This window comes from Sus scrofa, chromosome 1 (genome assembly GCF_054392235.1).
Source record: "Sus scrofa isolate SSC_HxYL_T2T_F1_AM1 chromosome 1, Sscrofa_HxYL_maternal_Yorkshire_Landrace_v2.0, whole genome shotgun sequence".
Classification (NCBI taxonomy): domain Eukaryota; kingdom Metazoa; phylum Chordata; class Mammalia; order Artiodactyla; family Suidae; genus Sus; species Sus scrofa.
The window spans coordinates 172296290-172319455 of NC_139383.1; the positions used below are offsets into that span (position 1 = coordinate 172296290).

The 23166-nt window shown below is 42.1% G+C and overlaps 1 protein-coding gene across 10 annotated transcripts in view; it reads left to right on the forward strand.

Annotated features, from left to right (window-relative positions):
• Positions 1-23166, forward strand: part of CCBE1 (collagen and calcium binding EGF domains 1) — a 236934-nt gene that overhangs the window by 170992 nt on the left and 42776 nt on the right. The window lies entirely within an intron of this gene.

Sequence of the window (23166 nt, forward strand, 5' to 3'; positions counted from 1 at the left end):
AGGACGGATATTTTGGTCTCATTTTAACATGTCTTCATAAATTATTTTAAAAGATAAGAAACTGTGTAATTTAGTAAGAAAAATGCTGGTTCTCCAGATCTCTTTCTATTGCCAGATCACTTATTATTTAAAGCTCATCCTCTAGGGAAACAAATTTAAGCATATATTTTTGACATCTGGGGGGATTGTATATGACTTATCTAAAGCATGATGTCTTGAATTCACATTGCTTGATCATGACTGAAAGGAATATGGTTGTTGGTTTTTTCAGTTTTGTAGGTTTTTTTTCTTTTTCTTTTAGTCACTCCCTTGGCATGTGGAAGTTCCCGGGCCAGGACTCGAATCCCGTCACTCAGCAGCAACCTGAACCATGGCAGTGACAATGTCAGATCCTGACCTGCTAAGCCACCAGGGAACTCTGAAAGGAATATTTAAGTAGTTTTCCCTACTACTTACTTTCTTGAGTTTGTGTGTAATTGTGACAATCCAACTTTATCATGATGAGCATTCCACAGCAATGGTTATCACAACCTGTGCCTCAGGCCAATGACCCTGCTGGGCCATCTCTTGGTTGCATGTGTAGTTTGACAATGCCATCGTTCTTTGGAAAATATAGAGGAACATAACCTTCAAATCCTTGTTTTCAGCTCTTTAACAGTTTGAATGTGGCCCAGCGTTCCATACTTTTGCATTTCACCTTCCACATTTCCAGGGAGCTTTCAACTAGGATTAAGCTGTCTGGCATTTTTCATAGACTTTTAGAGCTGGAGGGAAACTTAGAAGCCATGTAACCCAACTAGTGTAACTCCCTCATTTTGCAATGAGGAAATGAAACCCCAGAGAGGTGAATCCTTGCACACAGCCCATGATGCAGTCATGTTAACAGCAGGGGTGGTGTTCCCATGGCAGCGTCCTTTCCACTGCGATTTGCCATAGGTGACCTTGATCAGGGTCAGAGTCCAGAGAGCAAGTACCATGGAAGTTCAGGGGGGCAGAAGACACTTCCTGCTTGGTTTAGAGAGCCAGGACTGTGGCAAAGAGGAGGAGATTGAGAACAATCCTGAAGTGTGGGCAGAGGTTGGCTAAGCTCCACTCACATGGGAAAGCCAGGAGGACAGTGCTGATTCAAGCAGTTACCATTTGAGCATATTTGCCATGGAACCTGCCTCGCCCTGAAGGACAAAACATAAACTGCAGCTGTCAAAAATAACTAAGCACACCCGATGTAATGTGCTGGTCAGCTTAGTCCAGGCACTGGCTCTTTATTTAAACAAGGAATTAAACCTCCATCAAGAAAATCCCGCTTGGGAGTTCCCACTGTGAGTGTTCCCATGAGGATGTGGGTTCCATCCCCAGCCTCTCTGTGGGTTAAGGATCCTGTGTTACTGTGGCTGTGGTGTCAGCCAGCAGCTGCAGCTCCAATTCGACCCCTAGCCTGGGAACTTCCCTATGCCTCAGATGGGCCCCTTTAAAAAAAAAAGGAAAGAAAATTGCACTCAGACTAAGAAAGGGGAAAAGGTAGACATTCTAGGATCAGATACTACTGCCAATAGCTAACCTTTAGTGAAGAAAATACTTTTGACTGGAAGAAATCTGGAATAAAATGTCAAGGAAACATTTTTTAAACTAGAACTTCATTTTTAAAAACTAATTTCATGTGGTTGTTCCAGAGATAAGTAAAATCTGTACAATCAGAGGAATTGTTAATAATGATTATATTGAGACCCCATGCATGTATGATCATTTGTCAAAAATGCAGTGATTGTTGCTAGATTTTTTTTTTTTTCCAATTTAAAGATTCTTTTCAGTGGGTGAGTCAGCGAAGTAACATATATTAGCGCTCACCTTCTGCCAGATACTTGGGACATCACAAAAATAAGCAAGACAAGCTTTGTGCTTCCTAGGAGCTCATGATCTGAATGGGAAGACAGACATGTAGATGAGTGAGGGCAGGAGGAGACAGGATGTTTACAGAAGGGATCTTATGAAATGGACATTTGCTGAGACCAGGTCGCAGTAGGGAATGATGGCAATAGAAAAGGTGGCGTGAGACCATCTGTGGTGTGCTAAGGACTGGGCTGGACCTGTAGGCAAAAGGAGTCGAGATACGATATTACATAGGGTAATGGGTATAATTTTTAGGAATTTGCACTTGACAGACTGGGAAAAAGATTGGAAGATGAACTTAAAAGGCCATAACAATTGTCAGGGTGAGAGATTTTTAAAGTCTGAATTAAGGTCATCAGCATCAGAGCTAGAGAAGAGAAGTAGATTTCTGAAACATTTTCGAATGTCCCAGGACTAGGGAGGTTATATAACAGTGTGATTGGGAACTTGGCTTTGGAGTCAGGCAGATCTGGGTACAGATTCCAGCCCAGTCACGTATGAGTTGTGCAACCTGGCATATTGCTTAACCTCTGCAGATGGCTGTATAATAAGACAGTGCTTCTCCATGGTACAATAGTACAGAGCATTCAGCACCTACTGTGCACTCAGTAAATGATAGCTATTGTTACAGCTGCTGCTGCTACTCTTAACACTCAGGTGCCCTGACTTCTGGCTAGGTTATTGTTCCCAAATCAGTCATTCACTGCTGCTGACACTGATGGCAAGTGAAGGGGTGCTTGATTTCCATGGGAGTCCTTCTCATTACTCAGTCTCAGCCACTAACTGCACCCATGGCACAGTAGGGTGGGTCATATGTGCATCACAGGCTGGTCCTTACAAGGAGTAGACACAAACCCATCCCTGCAAAGAACACTTGTCTTGCTGACAGTGGAACAGGAGCCTGTCCTCTACTTATTTGCATACCGCTGTTGGTTCTTTATTCCTTTTTGAGGGGGGTTATTATTCATTGATGACATAGAATGTTATACATCTTTTGATGGGGGGAGAGCACAAAACTGGAAGGGATTCAGCGATCTGCCTTCTTGCCAGTGAGTTATGACTGTTGATTTAAGCAACCTAGCAACAGAATCACCACCAGCCACAAAGCCTCTCGTCCTTGCAGATCAGCCTTGGCACATCTTTCATTTCTGAAATGGAATTTATGGCCTCCTATCTAGTGTATGTTTTTTTCCTTTTTTTTTTTTTTTTTTTTTTTTTTTAAGGAAGTTGGATCCACAAAACCAAGTCTTGTAAGCTTGAGAATTCCAAAGGTTCAGAGCTGGGCTCAAGTTCATCAGTGTTTAGTACTGCCCTCTGGCTCACCTTTGTTTAGATAAATAATTGAAAGTGTGCCATTTACAAGGCTTGGGCCTCAGAGGCATGCAAAGGAATCTGGCTGAAGCCTCCTTAATTGAAAGCAGGAGATAACCAACAACACAGCCTGTTCCTCCCTGGGGATGTTAGCACGGGGAGAATTTATTTTCTTTGGAATTTGTGTTCTCAGGTTGCCCAGATCCGAAGATTATGTACATGTGACTCTTACCTCTCAAAAAAGGCAAAATACCCCCTATCCTGGACGGGGGTGGGGGTGGTGTGGTGTTTGGGTTTTCAGGTACGGATGGAGTCTCTCAGCAAACATCTGATGAGCACTGACTGCCTATAAGGCCCAGACTTGGTGTTAAGGGCAATGGGCTCCCGCCTAGATGGGCAGAAAGGACACATTCAAATTTCAAGGTGTGAGAAAAAAAAATGTACCTATATGTTTGACTGGGTCACTATGTTGTACAGCAGAAATTGACACAACATTGCACATTAACTATACTCTAAAAAAAAAAATTTTTTTTTTCAATTTCAAGGTATTAGAGCCCTGGTTCTCAGTCTTGGCTGATTTTTGAACATGCCAATTCCCTGGTTCCAGCCCCCGAGATGCTGATTTAATTATTTAGAGGTTGAGCCTGGGCGTAAGTTTCCCCCCCACCACTTAAAAAAAATTCTTGAAATTCAGAAGCTTAGAGGCCAAGGAAGTTGAGCTAAACCTGGAAGAGTAGGTAAGATGTTTTGGGGTCATTCAGGGGGAGACTAGTCACACTTTGTGTAAAAAATTCAGGAGGTTTTTGTAGCAACTCGGCTCTCTCCCTTTCAGCCTGGCATTCCCCTAGCTTTGCTAACTGCCCACCATCCTAGCCTGCATACATCTTTGGAAGAATAAGTTGGCTCTACCCACCTTTTTGTCCTAAGTCAATAACCATGGGTCCAGAGCCAGGGAAGAGGGTAGGAGAAGAGGTACAGTCCCCAGCATGTAATCCTAAGAAGCAGCATCACACAGGGTGTTGGAGCAGAGAGGCCCTGGGACTTCTGGGCTCAGTTGGCTCTGCTGATGACGTGAGCATTTCCATGTCTGGTGTTTTGTTTCGTTTGCATTCAGATTTTTTTTTTTTTTTAAGGGCCGCACCTGCAGCATATGGAAGATCCCAGGCTAGGGGTCGAATCCAAGCTGCAGCTTCTGGCATGCACCATAGTCACAGCAATACCAGATCCAAGCCATGTCTGCAACCTACACCATAGCTCATGGCAACGCCAGTTCCTTAAACCACTGAGTGAGGCCAGGGATTGAACCCACCTCCTTATGGATACTAGTCACGTTCTTAACCCACTGAGCCACAATGGAAACTCCACTGGGCCAGATTCTTAAGTTCTGGCACTCAGCTCCTTCACTGCAAAAAGGGGATAGTCAAAATGTCCTGTGGCCCCCTCATGAGTATTTGCTGAAACTCCGTGGGTGGTGGCAATTTCTCAGCTTTTGGACTCCCTCTGGGAGATGCCACAGCAACACACTTCCCCACCCTGCCTGTTTCCACCATCCTGGGGAAGAGCCCCTGACAGGAGTGAGAGGGCAGCCTCTGAAGGTGGGCAGGGCCTGGGTACGTGGTTTCCCAGGCCTATTGGCCCCTGCTGGAGGGCTAAGCCCAACCTCATAAGACTGGGCCATCTGGAAGTGGACCCTCGTTCAAAACATACACCCCCAATAGCCTTCTGCACAGCTGTCCAAAGCTCCCAATATGCCAGGGAGATACCAAAGAGGGAGTGCCCAGAGCAGCAATGGTGGCTCCTTGGGAAGGCTCTTCTGGTCTACACCTGTACCACCCCCACCTGTCTTGACACCATACATAAACACACTTGAGTCCTCAGAGAGGTTGCCACATCTCCCCCGTGCTGAAGTAGCACCTCACATCTGGCATGAGAAGACAGGTGCTTAACTATTGTCTTTTTTTTTTTTTTTGTCTTTTTAGGCCATACTGTGGCATATGAAAGTTCCCAGGCCTAGGGTCAAATCAAAGCTGCAGCTGAGGCCTATACAATCACAGCAATGCCAAATCCGAGCTGCATCTGCAGCTTACATTGCAGCTTGTGGCAACACTGGATTCTTAACCCACTGAGCCAGCTCAGGGATCAAACCTGAACCCGCATCCTCGTGGATAGTAGTCAGGTTCTTAATCTGCAGAACCACAGTGGGAACTCCCCTAGTGTCATTTACTAAACATCAGAAAGACCCTCCCTCCTTCCCTCAGCCCCAAAGCATCACTCCCATCACAGTATCTTGAGTCCTTCTCTTTATCACAGTGCCTAAACTCCATCAAAGAGTTACTCCTGAGTTGAATGTCCCCTCCTTACAGTCAGCGCCCTAAAATAATAGTTTATTCCTTGAGTGCCCAGTTCTCCTCATGCACTCATGTCTGACTTGCCTCTAGAATTAAATGCAAGAAATCCTCTGCCACTGGACTTTCTGGCAAGGCTTGGGCTGTTTAAGTACAACACTAAAGCTGTGATGGCAGGTTTTCAAGGTTACATGTATCACTTAATCACATAGCACTATTTGCTCTTTATCTGAAATGCCATATTTGGGATGGGGAAGAAAAACTGAGCTCTCCAGCTTCTGAGAGCTACTTGGTCTTCGGAGACCAGATTAGAAAGCATTTCAGAAATCTGCAGGCGGGGAGTCAGTTAATAATACAACAGCAAAGGGGGAAGCAGCTGCATGAAACAGTGATCCATTTACACGTCGGTCTTATCACTTCTAATGGACCCACAGAAGGGTTTCTTTTGGCAGAGGAGAGCATGGGGCATTGCCAGTGAATTATGCGCTCACGTGGCCAGTGACACTAGAATTTCCGTGTTATTTGAGGAAAGTTTCATGTTTATGAAACGTGCTCTCTTTGTTCTGCCTGGTACAGCTGGTTTCTCATTGTTTTTAACTCAACCTTCAACTCCTTCTCAAGGTTACCAGCAAATAATTCACTAGTACCAAAAACACCTGGACAATCAACTGTTCTTGACAGAATCTAGTTTGCAGTGTGATAAGGGCTGTGTCTACAGTTTAATGAAGACATTTATGTTTGAACCATCCAGGGGTGACCTCAGTCCATGAAACTAATTTGGGATTTTGATAAAATACACAGCAATCCTGGAAACCCTTCTTAGTATTAACCCCCAAATCAAAAGCTTCTTGTACTATTACTTCCAAAAATTGGATCTTTCCTTTGTGACCAGGACAACTGAGCAAGAATGAGAGCTTGCTTGCAAAGATCAGAAATGCCACTTGAATCTCAGGAATAAAGGGACTTGTGGTTCGGGCATCTGGGGTTAGGATGGAAGAGGGTTGGGAAAACACACTGGACCGGGGGCTGGCTCGTCTTTCTCAAAAAGTTTCTGATTCTTGTCTGGATTCTGGCCAGTACCCACTTTCCTCCCCCTACTTGGGCTTCATTTCTCTGTGGTCTCTCCAGATCTTTCTCAGCTGTTTCTCAGTTGCTCAGTGGGCTTGTTAGTGGAGAGCCCTGGACCAGAGTGTGTGACCGGTCCAGCTCACTATTGTGTCCCTGGAGACATGGCTAGATCAGGTGGTCCGTCCCAGTCTTCAACCTAGAGGAGCAAAGGCATTGCCTCTTGGGACAAAGTAGGATCATCCAGGCTACCCAGTCAGAAGCAAGTGCAGGCAGAGTGGTTTCCCCTAGGAAGGGGCTGGGGACAGCCAGGTGCAGTGGCTGACATCTCTGGCTAGGGGCACCTGGGGAACTCGAGGTTGTAGCTAATAAAACACTTGCCATCTACTCCCATGTAACACACATCTCACAGAGCTGTGTTCTTAAGGCCAAGATAACCAAGACCTCAGCATGCTTTTTTCTTTTTTTTTTTTTTTTTTTTTTTTGTCTTTTTGCCATTTCTTGGGCCGCTCCCGCGGCATATGGAGGTTCCCAGGCTAGGGGTCTAATCGGAGCTGTAGTTGCCAGCCTACGCCAGAGCCAGAGCAACGCAGGATCCGAGCCGCGTCTGCGACCTACACCACAGCTCACGGCAACGCCGGAACCTTGACCCACTGAGCAAGGGCAGGGACCGAACCCGCAACCTCATGGTTCCTAGTCGGATTCGTTAACCACTGCGCCACGACGGGAACTCCAGCATGCTTTTCTGGATGCCCTGTCACTGCCCTGAGTGGCCTTCCATTCTCTTCCTTGTCTGAATACAACTTAATCACCCTGTAGCATCCAAATCCTACTCCACAAAGAATTCCCAGACCACGCCTGTCTGGGTCTGCCCTTGCCTTTGGTAATTTGGGGTGGACGCGAGTGCCTTTTAACATCTTGAACATTTTATGGTTATGTTTTGTGTCTTTACACAAGTGATTATACTAATAATTATGTCAGCTCTTTTACCATATGATTCTGTTTCCCATGGCGTCCATCAGTGACTTTCCAGGGTCAGTATCTAGTTGTTGATTCAGTATTAACAGACATAGTGCTTACTTTTAAGGCTTTTCAGTATTTCACTAGTGCTTCATCATAACTTGAACATATTTAATATATACTTTAGCCCCTTATATTAAAGGAAGACAAAAGAGAGTAACAATAACCATCACTACTGTTAACTATTACTCCTGCTCCCATTATCCCTTTTTTGGCCATTTCCTATGCGTGCTTTCTCCTTCGCGTTTACTGTTCAAAATAACCCTAACCAAATGTGTATGTGTGTGTGTGTGTATATATATATATATATAGAGAGAGAGAGAGAGAGAGAGAGACTGCATTTTTTGAAGAAACTGAGATGTCAGTTTATATATAACTTATGTCAATTCCTGAAACAAAGTGGTGGAATCAGATTTCAAACTCAGTTCTGCCTAACTTCAAAATAGTTGTCAGTACCATGATTTCATGCAGCTTCTCCACATCTTTGTGTTTGTTAATAGTTTTGATTCATTCAGGCCTCCTAAATGCCAAGGTCTATGTTGTCACTCAGAAAGGATCCAAAACTAATGTCCTGGGACGGCTTCGTCTGGGCAGGGTGGCCGAGTTGCCAAGCATCCCCTGGATTCCAGTTCCAGCAGCAACACTGAACAGTCTTAGACAGCTTGCCCCGACTGAGTCTCCCAGTGCTTGATCACAAACAGCAGAGCACATGTTATTTACCCGAGATAAAGCTGAATATTTTTGGCCCCTGGAGGCACTCGATATGTCATTATCTCGTGCAAGAAATATTACTTGGGTTACACACTTCTTATTCTCTGCCCATTACTCCAGCCAATCACTGATTCCTTCTGCACCTTTTAATAGAGAAAAAGAGGAAGGAAGGAGGAATGAGAGCCCACAGGAGACCAGGAAAGATAAAAGGAAAAAAAAAAAAGATAAAGCCATAACCCTCAAATTTGTACATAGCGTCTTGAATAGGTTCTTCCCACAGAAAGAGTTCTGGCCAAGTTCCATTCAGCCAAAATGTGTTGAGTATCTGATCTTTCCATTACTGGACTAGATTCTCAGGGTAACTAAGACTCAAGTCCTACCCTGGAGGCGTTCTTGGTCAATTAGAGGAGATAGATTATGTTGTGTGTGTATGTATATATATATATATATATAGTAGAGATGTACGTGTCCTCCTATGACCCAGAAAATAGTCTCTGTAGAGGCACCTTTAACATAGAACCCAAACCTATACCTTGTTGTTAGGAGTCATACTTATTTCTCCAAGGTATTACCTCTTAAAATTTTCAAAAAAAAAAAAAAAGTTACAGACTCCATAATAGACTCAATACAGAGATGTGGGCAGCCTCTCCCTTCTGATTAAATGATGCTTCAGACATCAAGAAGCTGAAGTTGCTTAAAAAACGGCTATACCTTGCACCAGGAACATCCATTCTTGCTCCTTAAAAATCCTTACCAAGTTCAGCCATGTACTGACCCAGGCGTGGTTTACTCCTGAGAGCCACCACTTGGAGTGAATTTGTCTGGAGGTCACTACTGAGCGCTAGGCCCTGAGAGAGCCAGCGCTGCCACATTGCTTCCCTGCAGCTCTTAGGGTGTATCGAAAAACCTACCATGTGTGCCATGTCTGAGAGTCCACTAGAAGTTCTCTTTACTGTCCCATGTGCTTGCAAAACATTTCAAGATATCTTCTCACTCATACCAACATCTGGAATGATCAGGGACTGATTTCTTAAGTTCTAATTCGTGGTGGTTTCTTTTGTGGAGTTTCAGGATATGCAGTTTTTGACCCATGTTGTCTTTTTCTCTGATGAAAACTTACTCATAAATGGAGTATTTCGTACTGTCATTAATAGTTTTGCATAAAATGGATAGTTCCTTAAAGCCATGGATTTTTTCTTAACCTCAGTGGAGGATGTTACATTTGAGAGAGTGCACTAGCTTTAAGTGTACAGTTCAATGATTTTTGACAAAGTATGCACCCACATAAACACACGAAGAGAGACATTTTCATCACCCCCCAAGAGCTAGGAGAGATCTTAAAGATGACCCCAGTTCAGAGGTCCTTGTTGCCCAGAGTGGGAAGCAGAGACCCAGAGTGAGGAAGATTTGCTCAAGCTCATGTATTTAGCTTGTTGCTTTTCTCAATATCACCTCTCTGACTAGTCCTCCTTTTCCCTCTGGCTTCCTTACTCCACCCAGTTCTTTCAGGGGGGTATCCCCCCAGATCGTGTCCTTGGCACATACCTTCCCTGCATGTTTTTGTCCAATGCTCAGCTTCACCTCTCCCTCTGAAGACCATCTCTAGCTCGCCACTACCCTCACCTCACCCTAGAGCTAAGGCCTCAGGTATCCTGAAAACAGAATGTCATGAATGCCCGCTAGTCTTCCCAAAATTCATGCTATAAAAATCTCTTAGATTTAGCTGTCTTCCTATTTAACCTGTCTCAGTTAGTGGTAACCTCATCCTCAAGCAGCTATATGACAGTCAACCTCTAGTCTGGGATTTCTCTGTTATTCTCTATATCCCATGTGTTAGGAAATCCTATGGATTCAGCCTCCAACATTTCTTTAAGATCTGTTCTCATTTTTCAATTCTTACTACCCTGTTTTCAACTCTCTTTATCTCTTGCCTGAAAATATTTCAGTAGCCTTTTTAACTACTCTGCAGTCTTATCTTTCCAACATTTCCTCTGGGCCTAGACAGTGGTTCTCTGACCTACAATTAAATAAGGTTCAGACTGGGGAGGTGCATCCTAAAGGTTGTCTGAGGATGTCCTGAACCAAGGACAGGGAGTGTTTCCCAGAGGGAAGCTGAGATCACCAGATAGAGGAATGGGGTATGGGCCAAGCTGGAGAAGCAAGACTTGGAAGGTCGTGAGGGTGGGCACCCCTTCCTAGGGGGCCAAACATCCTTCTGGGACAGGAGCCACTCCAGCAGGCCACATGCTTCTGCCACCCCTGAAGTTGACTTAATACTCTACTTGGGTTAGGATGCTCTGTGTGCTCTGTCTCATGTTACAAGGAATTCTGTGTATTTGTATGTGTATATTTCTTCCACATTCATTGTCTTCAAGGACCAAATACAAATCTTAATTTTCTCCACATCTTCTGTAACATCAGGGTCAGGGAAGAGGTGGCCTTTGGAGTCCTGCAGTCTGGGTTCATGTCCAGCTCAGCTACTAAGCTGCACAAGTCACTTCAGCATTCTGGGCTTCAGTTTTCCCATCTGTTTTAAAAAGCGGGGGAGGGCAAGGGTGGTTATGACAAATAATTGATGAAAAATGCTTGGCTTAGTGTATAATAAGCTCTCAAGTGTTGGTTGAATTAAGTCCAACTTAATGCTTCCAGTTCTTAACTAATCCAGAGTGAAGTTTTTAATGTGATATGGGATCATTGTTTATGCAGTTTGGTATCTAAAACAAATAGAAGATCCCTGCTGCCATCTGTAAATGGTGTGAAGGTAGCAATCCCACTTTAAAAAAAAAAAGATTTTTATTTTTCTATTATAGTTAATTTACAATGTTCTGTCAATTTCTGCTGCATAGCAAAAGTGACCTAGTCTCTCTCGCACACACACACATATATTCTTTTTCTCACATTATTCTCCATCATGTTCCATCACAAGTGACTAGATATAGTTAGTTCCCTGTGCTATACAGCTGGAGGTAGCAATCCCACTTTTGATGTTGTATGAATTTTTCCCTGCAGTGACTTAGACCTGAAGCAACATCACTTTTATTTTGTTACAAGGGTTTTATGTGTGTGAGGAATGGGATGTGTCACATCATGATTGATTAACCTAAGAAAGAGGATCTCAGATTGGGTCCCTTCTGCCTTTCACAGTCATTAGAAGTAAAATCTCCAAAACTTCCTCATTTAATTCCCCAGTGACTGACCCTGGGCAGAAATCCGACTCAGCAAATTGTGTTTACATGTTCCTGTACTGAGCTCTCTCTGGAAGTGCCTCATTTACATGGTGAAGTGCAGGAGGGGGCTGAGCACCAGTGAAACTCTGCCCACTGTGTAGAAAAGAAGGATCCTTGGGTTGCGTAGCCTTTTCAAAGCAGAGGGGGTCTTTCACTTGGGGTAATTTACAAGGAAGCTTCAGCCATTTACGTTTCAAGGGTCAGCATTTCATCAGGCTCAAAGGCTCTGTGCACAGTTGTTAGTGGAGCAGAATGAAAGGTTGAGTCTTCTCCAGGTGCCTTTTGGCTTCCTAACCTTGCATGTCAGCAGGCTTTCCCCCATGGCTTTATTCCCTTCAGTTATTTTAGCTTGGTGGTATCAGGTTCCCATAACTGACACCAAAAATAGGAGCAAGGTAGACGTTGTTTCTTACACAGAACTGTTCGGACGGCCTCAGCTCATGTGGTGGTTGGACGCCATCATGCCTTTCTTGCTTGTATGTTGATCCACCTATTGCTGAGGTGTTGATCTCATTGTCCAAGGTGGCTCACCATCACGGGTCACATTCCCACTCGTGGGTAGGTGATGGGGGTGTGCACCCCTTCTGCTAAAAGGGGGTGTGTGCCCCTGAAAGCTACATACATCACAGCTACTCGAATCCCATTGGCCAGACTTATTTATAAGGCCATATACCTGGAGGGTAAGAGGCTAGGAAATGGATCCTTCCTTCTGGGTGGTTATGTGCCCAGCTGTAGTTGTTTTTTGTTTGCTTGTTTTTTCTTTTTAGACCCTCAAGCACCATGGCATATGGAGGTTCCCAGGCTAGGGGTCCAATCAGAGCTGTAGCTACTGGCCTACACCACAGCCACAGCAACACCAGATCTGAGCCATGTCTGCTACCTACACCATAGTTCATGGTCATGCCAGATCCTTAACTCACTGAACAAGGAGGTTGGTCCACTTTATCCAGAGTATGAAGCCTTAGGGATCAAACCCATATCTTCATGGATACTGGTTGGGGTCGTTAACCATTGAGCCACAATGGAAACTCTGTTATTTGTTTTCTTGTAATAATAGAGAAGAAGAGAAAGTAAATAAGGGGGAATAGCTAGCTGTCTCTGCCTCAGTCATGACTTTCTGAATGAAAATGAAGCTGTCAGTAATTTGCAGATTTTACTAGGGGAAAAAAAAAGAGGGTAGTTTTTAGAAACACACTTGAGGATTATTTGCCTTTCAGCTCTGGCTCCATCCAGAATGCTATTTTATTCCACCTTGGTAGTGAGAAGTTAATTCTTTCTATTGGTTTCAAAATATAATGTTTTATCATTATAAAAGTAATGCCTGATAATTACAGAAAATTTGGGAAATGCAGGCAGCAAAGTGAAGACAGTTAAGATGCTCAGAAGTTTGCAGTTTTCACAAACAGAGGTGAGACAAGAGGTCCTGAGACAGGAGCCACCCTTCGAAGAAGAGAGAAATGTGTGTTTCCATTTTCTTATATTCATTCAGGAGCATAACCAATATTTTATAATAACTTCAAATGGAGTAGGGTCTATAAAAAATATTGTTATCACTATGTTATACACCTGAAGCTAATATAACATTGTAAGTCATTTATATTCAGTAAATAAGTAAATAGAGAAGATAGAGTTCCCGGGTAGTGCATCAGGTTAAGGATCTGGCATTGTCACTGCTGTATCATGTGTTTGATCCCTGGTCCAGGAACGTCCACATGCCTCAGGCATGGCAAAAGACAGAGGGAGAGAGAGCATGAAGGACACGGGGAGGAGGGGGAGGAAGGGGGAGAGAATGAATGAGGAAACAATAGCTGAACTGCAGCAAAAACCCAGAGGGGGGAGGGGAGGAGCCATCAGGAAATTTCAGGAGTGCCTTGGTTCCCTCTGCAGGTGACTTGTTTTGCTCCATTTATTTATTTATTTATTTATTTTTGTCTTTTGTCTTTTTGTTGTTGTTGTTGTTGTTGCTATTTCTTGGGCTGCTCCCGCGGCATATGGAGGTTCCCAGGCTAGGGGTCGAATCGGAGCTGTAGCTGCCAGCCTACGCCAGAGCCACAGCAACGCGGGATCCGAGCCGCGTCTGCAACCTACACCACAGCTCACGGCAACGCTGGATCATTAACCCACTGAGCAACGGCAGGGACCGAACCTGCAACCTCATGGTTCCTAGTCGGATTCGTTAACCACTGTGCCACGACGGGAACTCCCGTTTTGCTCCATTTATTATGAATGTTTCAGTGTTTGAAGATAGGAGTTTCTTGGTGAAGGCCACTTAGCCTATTACTAATAACCATCCAGGTGTTCTCCCAGTATTCTGTAATAGCTGTGGGAAAAGAATCTGAAAAAAAAAAAAAATGGATATGTGTATATGTGTAACAAGTTGTTGTACAGTGGAAATTATCCCAATGCTGTAAATCAACTATAACTCAATAAAACCTTCAAAAGAAGAATAAAAATAAATCAACAACTAGAGCTCTGCATCCCACAGTGTCACTGCATACAATGAACCACGTTGCTGCAAGAAATAAGCTCCACTTTCCAGGCTCTGTCTATGGATGGTGACCTAAGAGAAGGATGCTATTCATAGCTGTCAGTGCCTCTGAAGATTTGCAGCCATGGGTATAAATGTGAGCAGAGATGCATTGGTTTAAACGTTTCCCCCAAATGAGGGAAATTGTTCCCTTAAAATCCTCTCGGAGGCAAACCTCTATTAAACCACTTATTTGAGGTGGAAAAAGTACGAATGAACATCCTATTATTTATTTAGTGTATTATTTAATACACTAAACCCCTAAGGCAATTTCTTAATAAGTACCTTACATTGATTCCAGATGACTTGGTCAGAAGCAGTTGGGTTGAAACCTAGTTGGTCCAGTTTGTCCAAAATATAAATCCTCAGTTTCTGGGTTGAGCAGATCATACCGGCTGCCTGTATGCTCAAACACGCTTATGAACATAACTCCTTAACCAACTTTCAAAACCACAAGTTTCTGAAACCATTGTGAAGCCTGGAATTAAAAATGGACCAAAGTACCCTGAAAATCCCTAAAGACCATTTTATTTTATTATTTTATTTTCTCATTATAAAATCAATACCTATTACAGAAAAATCAGAAAACACTCAAACATGAGGAGCCTCTTATATGTCACACACATGAAAAGAACCATGAATACCCAATATAGTCTTTATTATTTTTTCTGTAAAAATTTCTCCGCCTATGTCTAAGTACATACATACAATTTTTTTTTTTACAAAGATAAAAGGGGAAAAGATAGTTTGGTTTTATCTTTTTCTTATGTCTCAGAAATGATCAATTTCTCAATTAAGGAAAAGGCAGTCATCAAACAAGATAATGGGGGTTGAAGGGGTAGAAAACTCATCTGGGGGAGGCAGTGGAAGAGGAAAAGTTCAGGAAGGGAGCTGAGGCGTCGAGCATTAGCATCATTGCAAAGAGCCAGTGGACCAATGTCAGGTTCTCATCTCTAGAACCCCACCCGCCTGGATTCTGGCTGGCCCTCTCCTGAGCTCCTTGACCCTGTGACTCTGGGGAATCCTGGTGTGCGAGGTGTGGCACATGTTCTCAGCTGTGCAGCCGGAGCTGTTGTCCACACTGCCTGTGTGCACCCTCTGCAATGCTCAGAGGTGATCCTTGAAGGTGGCCATCAGAGCGGGGACACAGGAGGAAAGCCACATTTTTTCTTGGACTTAATGTATGCCAGCACTGTCCTAAGTTGTGTATTAACTCATGAAATCCTCCCACCAAGCCAGTGAGGTAGCAACTATTACTCTCCCATTTTACATATAACGAAATCAAGTTAGAGGGACTTTGCATTGCTTGTCCACAGCCCTGCAGCTGGAAAGCAGTGGAGCTTAGGTTCAAACCCAGGGGTTATATCCCCAAGGCCCAGGGTCCTAACCACCAGCTATTCTGCCTTTTGGGAAGGTGCATGATGAATGTTTGTTGAATGAATAAATTATCACTTGCAGCCTTGAAGGGGATAAATACTTTAGCTCCATCCAAGAATAACCTTTTCTCATACATTTTTTTAAATCTTTTTTATTAAAGTATAGTTGATTTACAATGTTGTACCAATTTCTGCTATACAGCAAAGTGACTAAGGGAATGTATGTGTGTATGTACACACACACACACACACATTCCCTTTCTTACATCATGTTCCATCATGGTCTATCCCAAGAGACTGAATATAGTTCCCTATAAGACCTTACTGCTTATCCATTCTAAATGTAACAGTCTGCATCCTCTAACCCCAGACTCCCGGTCATCCCATCCCTCCCCGCTCCCCCCTCCCCATTGGCAACCACAAGTCTGTTCTCTATGTTTGTGAATCTGTTTCTCTTTATAGATAGGTTCTTTTTTGCCATATTCTAGATTCCATATATAAGTAATATCATATGGCATTTGTCTTTCTCTAAGTTTCTTCACTTAGTATGAGTATCTCTAGTTGTATCCATGTTGCTGCAAATGGCATTATTTTGTTCATTTTTATGGCTGAGGAATATTCTGCCCATTTTTCAGCTGTGTTGTCTGTTTTTTTGTTGAGTTGCCGCACTAAAATTTAAATTTTTTTTCTGGGGAGTTCCCATCATGGCACAGTGGAAACTAATCCAACTAGTATCCATGAGGATTTAGATTTGATCCCTGGCCTTGCTCAGTGGGTTAAGGATGCAGCATTGCCATGAGCTGTGGTGTAGGTCTCAGACATGGCTCAGATTTGATTGCTCTGGCTGTGGTGTAGGCCAGCAACTGTAGCTCCTATTGGACCCCTAGCCTGGGAACTTCCATATGCCACGGTTGTGGCCCTAAACAACAAAAATTTTTTTCTGTAATTCACACATTTAAAATCCAGACGATACCATGACTAGGGTGTTAGTGATTAGAGGAATCACTCCAGCAGTGTTCCTTCCTCATTTGATCTTTGTGTGTGTGTGTGTGATAAAATATACTTAACTAAATTTACCACTTTAACCCTTTTTAGGTGTGTAGTTCAATGACATTAAGTGCATGTACATCATTGTTATGCAACCATCACCACCATCTCCAGAACTTTTTTGTCTTTCCAAATTGACACCTTCTACCCATTTTTATTCCGTGTCAGAATTTCCTTACTTTTTAAGGATAAATAATACACCATTGTGTATACATTTTGTTTAGTCATCTGCCAGTAGACATCTGGAATTTTTATATCTCTTGGAATTGCGAAAGATGCTGCCATGATCAAATATCTGGGTCTGCCTTCAGTTCTTTTGGGTACATACCCAGAAGTGGAATTGCTGAGTCATGTGATAATGGTTTAATTTTTTTGAGGAACTGCTGTACTGTTTTGAATCTGACCACCAGTAATTGTGCATATAAGATCAGGTTATACCTAAAATACTCTCTGGGATTCTCTTGATACGATCGTTAATGTTCAGAGGTAACGACGAGTTTATGTGTAGATGAACAAATAGGTTTGTTTGGCTTGGTTTGTTAATTCGCTTATGCTATAGTAAACATATTATCCCATTTGCCTGTGAGGAGCACTTTGTGGTTAAAAGGCTGGAACCAAGCATGCCTAGATGGGAGGTGAGTCATTTTATTGGGTTCTGTTCTCAGGTCATCTGGTGTGAACAGAACTCTAGTAGCTCACACAGTCATGCAAAGCTCAATAAAAGTTTCCGCAAGGGAAGAAGGTTCAAAGCAAGAGAGGAAAACTTCCTCACTATAAAGAGCTTTACCACCAAAACGTCCAGGACCACTTTTAGATGCTGAAGCCTTTAATATTAGCCCTGAGGGATTCTTGTTTTGCGTTCTTCCTGGCAAAAGTTTCTCATGGGCTTCCTGCTTAGACACACCCTAGTGTAGTTGGAACCGAATGAAAATTGACTCTACGCTTTCTCTGTCATCTGTCTTTATTTAGGACTGACTAGTTGAATATGTGAGGAAGCCACCCTCCCTTTGGCTTTAGAAGCCATCACCAGGAAGGCTTCATTGTCTGGGAATGAAATATTAAGTGGAAATAGTTTTTTAAGACATTTGGAAATTCTGTGTATGGGCAAGATTATCTCCTCATGAATGAGTTAGGTTCCTCTTGCTTCTCTGACTTGGTGTCACAGTCTTGAACATCTTGGGTACGGTTTTCCAAAAGAATATGCCTTCTGCCTCTTACCCAGTAGGCAAAGGGTATAGGCTAACTTCTTGGGTTTGGGGTGGGACTTTCAGGTCATCTTGCTATTTCCGTGTTCCTAGGTATCTGGGGTCTCCCGTTTCTATGCTTACTGAGATTCTGCAGGGTAGGTTGACTGGCTTTTCCATGATGACTTCCTCTGGAGATACTTAAGTTTGAAGTTACGCCACTCTGCAAAAACACTTCCTATCCTTTCATCCACCAGCCACGTTCATATTCAGTGGACCCTTGAACAACATGAGTTTAAGCTGTGCAAGCCCACTTAATACACAGATTTTTTTTTTCAGTAAATATATAGTTGGCCCTCCATATCTGTGGATGGAAATGAAGGGCCAACTGTGTACATTGTACTCTGCCATTTTATATAAAAAGACTTGCGCATCCATGGATTTTGGTATACTGGGACTCCTAAACCAACCCCTGTGGATACTGAGGGGCAACTGTATTGTAGTTTAGAGTTAGGTCTCCTGAATATGGCATATGAGTTTGCATTTCTTGTTCTCCTCATTATTGGGGGTTAACTTGTGAGAGAAGACAAGGACCAAAATGTCACTTTTGTATCATCTTGAAGTCAGAAGTTTCTCTCCCCCTCTTCCTCTTCTCTTTTGTTTTTGGAAGAAGAGATGGTGTCGGCCATTGACTAAGAAGTAGATGAAAGAGATGAGTCATAAGAGGAAAACATTTGGGAAGAGTTGCTTTGCTGTTTTCTTGCCTTTGTTCATAAAGCTGCAGCTTAGAACCAGGCCTTGTGCTAGGCACCTTTATTATCTGTAATCCTGTGATAATCCTATAAAAGAAATGCTATTATTCATGAAGAATCTGAAGTGCAGCAAGTTTAAGAAATGAGCCCAAGGTCACATCCGGAGTTTTTTAAAGGTCAGAACTGAACTGTAAAGCAAGTTTGCTTGACCCCCGCCCAAGCCATTGCTCCATCTAGCTTGGCACCAAGAAACTCCAAATACTGTCTAAAAAGTGCAGTTCTGTCATGTTTTTAAAAATCTGAGATAATGGTGAATGTCTAGGCAGTTTTGCAAAGGAAACCGAAGTAAATCTTAGGGAAATTTACTGTTGCATTGGAGCAAGCATTGAAATATGTCTTGCCTACTAGCCCACTTGACCTTTTGAGGTCCCTTCTTCTGCCCCCTAATTCTGCAGAATTAGGCAGTTGTTTTTTAGAAAATTCTTTTCTAGAATCTGGTAACTCACAGCAGTCAGTTGGATGATGACATCTCTGTTATCTTCATTTTTCTGACTTAGTATTTCCTTGCAAAAGCGTTCACACACACGGTTGGTGGGATGTATTTCTGGCTGCACTATTTTAACTTACAATTTTTTTTATGTGTGTTAATACTCAGGGGTGCACCCAAGGGAAACCTCTGCAAACTTTCCTGATTACCAGATGTCGCCCTGTCTATGTAACAACCATCCAATCACCACTTCCCCTTGCCAAGAAATGAGAAAAGCGTTTGCATTTGGAAAACCACACTGTGACACATGAAGCGTATTAAGGACTGCCTTCTCCCTGGATCCACATGAGCTTTCCCCATCTTAGTTTGTTTTTCTAAAAGATAAAAACCACATAGCCACGTTTGTAGTTAGACCTAGTAAGTATCCGTGCTTGCATAACAAGACAATTTCAGTTTGGCTGGCTCAACTTCAATATACGTGAATTATGTCATAAGTAATCTTTTGAAACAAGGTAATATGTGCAGCCAGTGTTTATTTTGTTATGCTTTGGAATATTTCATTGTTTAAGTGACGATTTATGATTGATGGGTGTTTATCATGCAAAATAATGCTGTATTTCCAGGAGTCCTGAGGAAAAGGAGGGTACAGTGGAGTCCAGACCTCCTTGCCTGGAGCAGAGAGATGGTGTTAGCTATGCAATTAAGAAAAAACAGCCAAAGGGAAGTTAATTCTAAGATGAGCACATATTTAAATGATGCATGTCCATCCTGAAGCTCAGATTTTCTGATAGAGCTCCATGGTTTTTTTTTTAATTATAGTTGACTTATAATGTTGCACCAATTTCTGCTGTACAGAAAAGTGACCCAATCATGTATGTATATATATTCTTTTTCTCATATTATCTTTCATCATGTTCTATCCCAAGAGATTAGATATAACTTGCTGTGCTATACAGTAGGACCTCATTGCTTATCCATTCTAATATAAGGAAAACATAGGCAGAACGAACACTCTTTGACAAATTGCAGCAATACCTTGTTTGATCCACCTTCTAGACTAATGACAATAAAAACAAAAATAAACCAGATGTACCTAATTAAACTCAAAAGCTTTTGCACAGCAAAGGAAACCATTAAAAGAAAGAAAAAAGAAAAGATAACCCACAGAATGGGAGAAAAATCTTTGTCCTGTCACCTTTTGAGATCATACAGAATCACTGTTATCTTTTAATTTCATAAAAAGGGCAAATGACAGGTAACTTTTGGCTCCACTGTGTGGATGATCCCAAGCCCTTGAAATGGTCAGAAAGGTCAGAGTACCTAAGTGTAATGTCTTAGGTGTAGAAAAAGATATTGTAAGGATTTCATCCATTCATATGAATTTTAAAATACCATAGAACATTTCAGAGGCTACTACCTTAGATGTGCTATTTAAGTAGAAACAGACAAATAGAACCATATGTTTAAGTGTGGTGTTATACTTGAGATATGAATATTAAAAACACATGTTTTTCCCCCTCCACCCAACTTTCTCATGAATCACTTGAGTTTCAAATCATCTAGTGCACTGCTTTTCCTCTTATAGTTTTCTATAGGACAACTTTAAGTAATACAGTAAGTAATAACCATGAAATTTTAATGAATTGCTCTTTAGGCCTGTTTTCTTTTTGGCTACTGGGAATTTGGACTTTCTTAAACTCTGCTTAGTTTTCCATGGTTTATTTCATAGAAAGTAAAGATAGGTCTTCTACTTCTGTTACAAATGATAATAATCATAAATTTATACCCCATGGGCTTCCCTTGTCATGTAACATAATTCATCTGGAGATATTGGGAAATTATGTTTAATGGGGAGACTCGACATTGCCACGTATTGTTCAGCTAGGTAAGTTACATATACGTATGTATTTCCTTTTGAAAAAAAAGATGTTGATGAAAGATTCAAAATAATCTATATTGAGTGGACCAGTGCAGGCAGGCCAGTGTATCCTTTGTTGGAGGTGGGGTTGGACTTAACTGTTTCACTCAAGTCTGCTTTGGGAGCATCCACTGTTTTTTATACAGAAGTCCACATATTTTGCTTTTTAAATACAATTATCTGCAGCATATGGGCTGCATGAGAGATGTTGCAGGGAGGAATGAGATTGTATTGATGAACCCAATTAGGCATCAGAGTGTCTCTTACTAGATGTATGTTTACAAATTGTATAAAATATTTAATAAAAATTTTATAAATTTTTTAAGTCTGGGGAAGAGATTGCTTAAGTTTCTCCTATGTAATTCACCTAGGAAACCAGTTTACAAAAATTAACTTGACCAATAGTATAGTTAGATTATACTAACTTGCAAAGGTAGAAAATAACGCTGTTAATTTTGGGGGGTTTTTTTACTAAACAATATGTGATAGGAAAAAATGCACTTAAGTGTGTCTGGTTCTTCTTAGAAGTCCTCGTCTAACCTGGTTGAAGGTTCTGACCCTTTGACAAAAGTGGGAACTTGCTTTAGGACACAATAATGCCTAATCTTCAAAATCAGTGGTTTGTGCCCCTGATTCATACATACAGATGACATGTTAACGCAGGTGCCGTAATGGGTTGCAGATGATATTCAGTTCCTGGCTGGTAGATCATATTTGACTTATTCCCTTTGTATTCCACTTAGCATATCCAAATGCAGATGAGTCAGAATGACATTGCAGTGGGAATAACCTTGAATCTGATTTCTCTTATAGTTAACAAAGAAAGAGGGTTTTTGTTGTTGTTGTTTTAATGGTAGCTTAACCATTACAGTCAACTCAGTATCTTGGTAGGCTCTTGAGATTTGGAGATTCACAAGATCCTGGTTAATTCTCGGACCCTGCATTAACAGTCACTGATGTTGGGAGTTCCCATTGTGGCTCAGCGGTGACGAACTCAGTTAGTAACCATGAGGGTGCAGGATCCTGGCCTTGATCAGTGGGTTAAGGGTCCTACATTGCAATGAGCTGTGGTGTAGGTCAAAGACGCGGCTCGGATCCCATGTTGCTATGGCTGTGGTGTAGGCCGGCAGCTGCAGCTCCAATTCAACCCCTAGGCTGGGAACTTGCGTATGTTGCAGGTGTGGCCCTAAAAAGAAAGAAAAAAAAAGAAAAAAGAAATGGTATTGGAAGCGGTAAAGGGAAGCTTACTTAGAAACCACCCAGGAGAGAGAAGGAAAAAGTGATGGAAGCTGAGAGAGATGGAGAGCTGAGATTTCCTATTTTTGCATTCATTACAAGCATATTTTCCTTTATGTCATTATACATAGTTGTATGTTTGTGTCTGATAATTCCAACATCTGGGTTATCTTAAAATTGGCACTATTGATTGTCTTTTCCCTTGAGAATGAGTCACATTTATACATTTATGTTGCGGAGACCTTGGATCCTATTAGATTCCTCTAAAGAGTGTTGATATTTTTCTTTTAACAGACAGTTATTTAGACAAAAAGTGAAAACTCTATTGGGCCTGTGGTAGCAGCAACTCAAGTCCTCATTCAGCCCCTTTTGTCATTAACTGAGATGTTTTAGGTCTGTTGCTCATATACATGGGTTAGGGATTACGAGAGACTGGGGCAGAGTTCATACACAGAATTCAGGGCTCTTCTTCTCTAATATGTTCTTTTCCAGGATCCCTCCTCAGTTCCTCATGGCTCTGGGTGCCAAGGCTTCATCTTCTGTTTGATCAGGCCAAAAAATACTGCAGATTTTCTCTCAGCTTTCAGCTTCCACATAGCAACTGCAATCTCTTCTGAGGATAAAGCTCTAGAAAGTAGGAAAATTACCTTTTGTGGGTCCCTTATTGAAAATTTCAACTCTTCTCGTAAAGCTGTATTTTATTTACTCTCTAGAATCAGATAGTTGTTAGCTTCTGTTGTGTCCAGACTTTTAGTTGTTCTCTGCAGATAGGTTTGTTATGTTAGGTCACAGCTTCATACATACCAGAGGTGTCATCTCTCCAGTAGAGATTTGCAGTTTGAACTAATGACACTATTTCTTGGGCAGAGATGTAACTTGAATGTTTATGTTAAGAATTGCCTGTTAGCTATTCCTAAAATTCAGATAATTTAGGTATCTTTAGGTACCTTAGTGGTACAGGTGTTTTAAAAATGGGGGGGGGGCACTCAAATGGGGTTAGAATACTTGAGTTACAGTCCCAGGCTTGATAGTAATTAGCCCCCAATTATAATAATTATTAATCTTATGCTATA